Genomic DNA, 5,675 nt, shown 5'->3' with positions numbered 1-5,675 from the left:
GAAAAAGATTTTGCATGGCAGAAGATGTCAAAAATATAAGAACATGTGACAAGTTCAGGAAAATGTTTACTTGCAAGTTCATTCTACAGATTTTATTCAGCGCCCACCCTGTTGGGACAAGACCAAAAATAAAGCAGTGAACAAAATGACAAAAGTCCCTACCTTGGAGCTTGTATTACTGTGGAGAGAGACAGATAGTAAACAAATAGCCTGTTAGGTAGTGATAAAGACTTGAAATAACTGAGGGAGCCATGCTGTGGGGGAATCATTCTAGCCTGTAAGAACGTGTCAGAAAGTCCTGGGGCAGGAGTGTGTCTGTCCAAAGAATCACAAGAGCTAGTATGGCTGAATTGGAACAGAGTGAATAATAGATCAGGACAGAGAGGAGATGTAGCACCTGGTGGGCCATTTAAATAATTTTGGCTTTCACTCTTAGTGAGGCTGAAAGTCTAGAGAGAGAAGAGGGGTTCACCTGATAGGACTTAGCTTTCACAGTTTTATAAGTATCATTCTGGCGGCTATTGAAATGGGCAAAAACAGAAGATAGACATTTGCTCAGAACAGTTATCACTGCAGCAAAAATCCAGGAGAAAGGGACCTCCCTGGCAGTCCAGTGATTAGGATTCTGTGCTTCCACTGCAGAGGGTAGGGGTTTAATCTTTGTTCTGCTGCAGGGCGCTGTCAAAAAAAAAATCCAAGCCAGAAGTGAGAGTGGATTAGGGTGGCTGTAGTGATGGCACCCCACTCCAATACTCTTGCCTGGAAAATCCCATGGACGGAGGAGCCTCGTAGGCTGCAGTCCATGGGGTTGCTGAGGGTCGGACATGACTGAGCGACTTCACTTTCACTTTTCACTTTCATGCATTGGAGAAGGAAATGGCAACCCACTCCAGTGTTCTTGCCTGGAGAATCCCAGAGATGGGAGAGCCTGGTGGGCTGCCGTCTATGGGGTCGCACAGAGTTGGATACGACTGAAGCGACTTAGCAGCAGCAGCAGCAATAAAATTAAGCAGAAGTGCTTAGATTTGGATATACTTTGACTGTAGAGCCAACACAATATGTGATAGGATGTGAACTGTGAGAGAAAGAAGTCAAAGATGACACCAGGAAAAGGGAAGCACAAAGTTGCCATTTATTGACATGGGGAACATTGTAGATGGTCAGAAATTTATTTTTGGACATAAAACTTTGGGGGCTTGTTTTGTTTACTTGTTTGTTTTTGGCGGTTCATTGCCACTTGCAGGATCTTACCTCCCCAATCAGGGATAGATGGAACCCAGGCCCACAGCAGTGGGCACAGAGTCCTAACCACTGGACTGCCAAGGAGTTCCCTGGACATGATAAGTATGAGATGCCTGCAAGTCATCAAATGGAGGTACCAATGGACAATTAGATATGTCTGGAGTTCAGGGAGAAGTCTGGACTGAAGATATTGACGCAAATTTGTGAATCTATAGAGTTAATATCTGTGGGACTTCCCTGATAGTTCAGTTGGTAAAGAATCTGCCTGTCATGCGAGAGACCTGGACTCAGTCCGTCAGTTGGGAAGATCCACTGGAGAAGGGAAAGGCTACCCACTCCAGTATCTGGCCTGGAGAATTTCGTGAACTGTATAGTCCACGGGTCGCAAAGAATCAGACACAACTGAGCGAATATCTGTACTGTACAAAGAACTGCTACAAAGTGATAGGGGGAAAAGACGAGATAAATAGGCCAAGGATGCTAACTGGTAATTTTATAGGAAAAGAAGTACAAATAATAAATAAACAATAAACGTCATTGCTAGTCAGGGCAATGCAATTTTTTGAGAAAATGAGAACATTTTCATGCCTCATATTTGCAAAAAAAAAAAAAGATTTATATCTGTTGGTCTTATGGGTGTGAGGAAATTACACTTACAGATTGTATGTATGAGTTACATATGTAGTGTGATCTCTATATCCTTCCTGGTAAGTATTCTGGCAATATCAAAACTTTAAATGTAGTGAGCCTTTAATGTGGTAATCCTGCTTTGGAAATCTAGCCTACAGAAAACTCATCAATAAGGATATTGATATAAATTTATTTATTGTAGCATTGTTTGTAGTAGAAAGTAGTGGAAGCAACCTGAATGTCCATAAATAAGGGAATATTGGATGGAATATCATGTTGCTATTAAAAGTATGTCAGGGGGTACTTCCCTGCTGGTCCAGTAGTTAAGAAGTCTCCATGCAATGCAGGGGATTGCGTGCACCCTTTGGTGGGAACTAAGACCCACATGCCTCAGAGCAACTAACCCTGCGAGTTGCAACTATTGAACCTGCTCACCACAATTAGAGAGTCCATATGTTGCATGAAAGATCCCACATGATGCAACAAAGTCCTGCGTGCCACAGCTAAGACCTGATGCAGGCAAATAAACTATTTAAATAAATAGGTCAAGGGACTTCCCTGTCAGTCCAGTGGTTAAGACTCTAAAAAATAAAAATAGGTCAGAATTTATTGATGAGGAAGGATGATGTGGAAGGAGGGCCATAATTTAAGAGGGAAAAAAATGTGATTATATAATATTACCTATTTCTAAGCTATAGGTTAAAAAAAAAACCTTGATATAATACACATGTTTTTCAGCAGAGAAAAATGATATGAATTACCTTAAGGGTATGAGATGAGGCTTGTTTTTTTTTTACTTTTCCATATCATTAGACTTTCAGCAATGAGCATCTAATTCTTTTATAGTTTAAAAAAGTACATTATAAGGAGGAAAAGAGGGGCATCACTTTGATACCACTCTGATATCTTCACACATCCAAACTGCTGGCAGTATTCTCAGAGCAGGGTATCAGCAGGCCTCTAGACACCCAGGGCACATAGCCATTTAAAAGGTATCATGTGCATGAGACAGGGTGCTCAGGGTTGGTGCACTGACTGGGATGACCCTGAGGAATGGGATTGGGAGGGAAGTGGGAAGGAGGTTCAGGATGGGGAACACATGTACACCCATGGCTGATTCATGTGAAAGTATGGCAAAAACCACCACAATATTGTAAAGTAATTAGCCTCCAATTAAAATAAATAAATTTAAAAATAAATAAATAAAAGGTATCGTGGTGGCATTTCCCTGGTTGTCCAGTGATTAAGACTTCACCTTCTGATGCAGGGAGTGCAGGTTCAATCCCTGGTTAGGGAGCTAAGAACCAGCATGCTCCAGCCAAAACTATTAAGCCCCAAGGCTACAACTAAAGAAAGCCTTCACATGGCTCGGCAAGGAAGACACAGTGCAGCCAAAATTTAAAAATAAATGAAATTTTAAAAATAGGAAAACTTTTGAAACTGTAGTGTTTAGTCGGCAAGGAAGACCCAGTGCAGCCAATAAATAAATTACATGTTAAAAAAAGTTATTCTTTCACAGTTCTGCAAGCTGAAAGTCCAAAATTAGTAGCACTGGGCTGAAATCAATGTGTCAGCAGGGCCTTGTTCCTTTAAGACTAAGAGAGAAACCATTGCTTGCCTCTTCCAGCTGTTGTAGCTTCTGGTGGCTGCTGGCATCCTTAGGAATCCCTTTAGTCTTCAGAGTCAACATCATTAAATTTCTCTCAGGACTTCCCTAGTGGTCTAATGGTTAAGACTCCATGCTTCCAATGCAGGGGGTGAGAGTTCGATCTCTTCTCAGGTAACTAAGATCCTACATGCTTTGCAGTGGGGCAAAAAAAAAAAAAAGCTTGCTTGGCCTTCTTGTAAGAATGCAGGTGCTTGCATTTAGGGCCTATCCAGGTCATCCAGGATAACCTCATCTCAAAATCTGTAATTCAATCATATCTGCCAAGATCCTTTTCTCCAATAAGGTAATATAGCATCCAGAGATTAAGACCTGATAATCTGGAGGGCCATTATGAGCCAATCACGGTAACTCGACAAAAATAAAAGCATAATCACAGTCTCTTCATGTCCACTAAAGCCACTAAAATGCATAATAGACACAGTAACAGGATTCTATCCTGCTGAAATTGTTAGTGGTATTATTAAGCAGTTAGACCCAGGGAACCCAGAGCACTTTCTTCTTTGCCTTAAAGGTGAGCCCTCTCTCTGTATTGGTGCTTCCCTCATCTGAGTTTTTAGATATAATCTGCTCTTTCTCTCTGGCTAAGACACTTCAAGTCCTTTTTGGAAATAGGTGACATATATGTATTTAAATTAGAGTGGAAGGGACTTCCCTGATGGTTCAGTGGCTGAGACACCATGCTCACAAGGCAAAGAGCTGGGGTTTGATCCCTGGTCAGGGAACTAGATCCCACATGTCACAGCTAAAGATCCCAAGTGCCACAGCTAAGATCCAGTGCAGCAACCACATAAATAAATAAAAAGCTAAAAGCAGTAGCAATTCCAGTAACTAGAAAATTTCTTTACAATAAATAAACAAACTAAAGGTGAAGATTTGGGGGTCTAGAGGATGGTTCTGACCTCTACTACAGCACATCATTCCAGTTTTTTTTTCTTTTTTCTTTTTTTAGGGGGGTGGGTGTGCCCTGTGGCATGCAAGATCTTAGTTCCTGAACCAGGGATTGAACCTGGGCCATGACAGTGAAAGTGCCGAGTCCTAATCACTGTACCACCAGGGAATATCCTGAGCTAACCAGTTTTTATGACTTGCAACTAGTAGTTCTCAAACTTTAGTGTGCTTCAAAATCACATACAAGGCATTAAAAAAATTTTTTTATTGAAGTTCAATTGCTTTATAATGTTGTGTTATTAATAGTTTCTGCTGTGCAGCAAAGTGAACCCGTTATACGTGCGGATGCGTACATGCTCAAGTGCTCAGTCCTGTTTGACTCTTTTCGACCCCATGGACTGTAACCCTCCAGGCTCCTCTGTTCATGGGATTCTCCAGGCAAGAACACTGGAGTGGGTTGCCATTCCCTCCTCTAGGGGATCTTCCTGACCCAGGGATTGAACCTGCTTCTCCTGCATTGGTAGGCAGACCTAACCACCGGACCTCCAAGGAATTCCCTGCAAACTTATAACAAGTGACTCTTGCTTTTCATACTTTATAATGAGAACCAATACAGCCTTAGGGCCAGAGAACCTGGGTCTGAGTCTGGATCTGGCCATGTTACTAGCGATGTAATCTTGGGCAAGTTGTATAGTCACTTTGTTTCTCTTTTCTCATCTGTAATTTGGGATAATAACAGAACCTACTGGGAATTCCCTGACGGTCCACTGGTTAGGACTCCACCCTTTCATTGCTAAGATCCCATAAGCTGCAAGTTGTGGCTAAGAAAAATAAAGAAATATATAACAGAACTACCTTGTAGCTTTGTCATGAGGATTCACTGAATTACTGCATGTAAAATGTTCAGAATAGAACCTGGCACTTCATCATCATTATATAGGTATTAGCTAATATGACTAAGTTTTCTTTTCTTTTTTGTGAGGAAGAAGTGGATTTATTTAGAGAGAAACACACTTTCCACACAGAGTATAGGCCATCTCAGAAGGTAAGAGGTCAAACTTTAACCCCACTTGAACTTGAACCCCACAGTCTTTTTAAAATTAGAATCACTCACCTGGTGTAAATTTTCCTTCTTAAATAAGTTTAAAAGTGAGTTGAAGAACAGTATTTGGTTAATGATAGAACAGATGGTTTCTGGACACAGCAGAAGTTGGGAGATAAGACAAAAATGCCTGAACTTGGCAAA

The sequence above is a fragment of the Ovis canadensis genome, chromosome 21 (genome assembly GCF_042477335.2).
Source record: "Ovis canadensis isolate MfBH-ARS-UI-01 breed Bighorn chromosome 21, ARS-UI_OviCan_v2, whole genome shotgun sequence".
Lineage (NCBI taxonomy): Eukaryota > Metazoa > Chordata > Mammalia > Artiodactyla > Bovidae > Ovis > Ovis canadensis.
Note: the sequence above shows the minus strand (reverse complement) of the source record.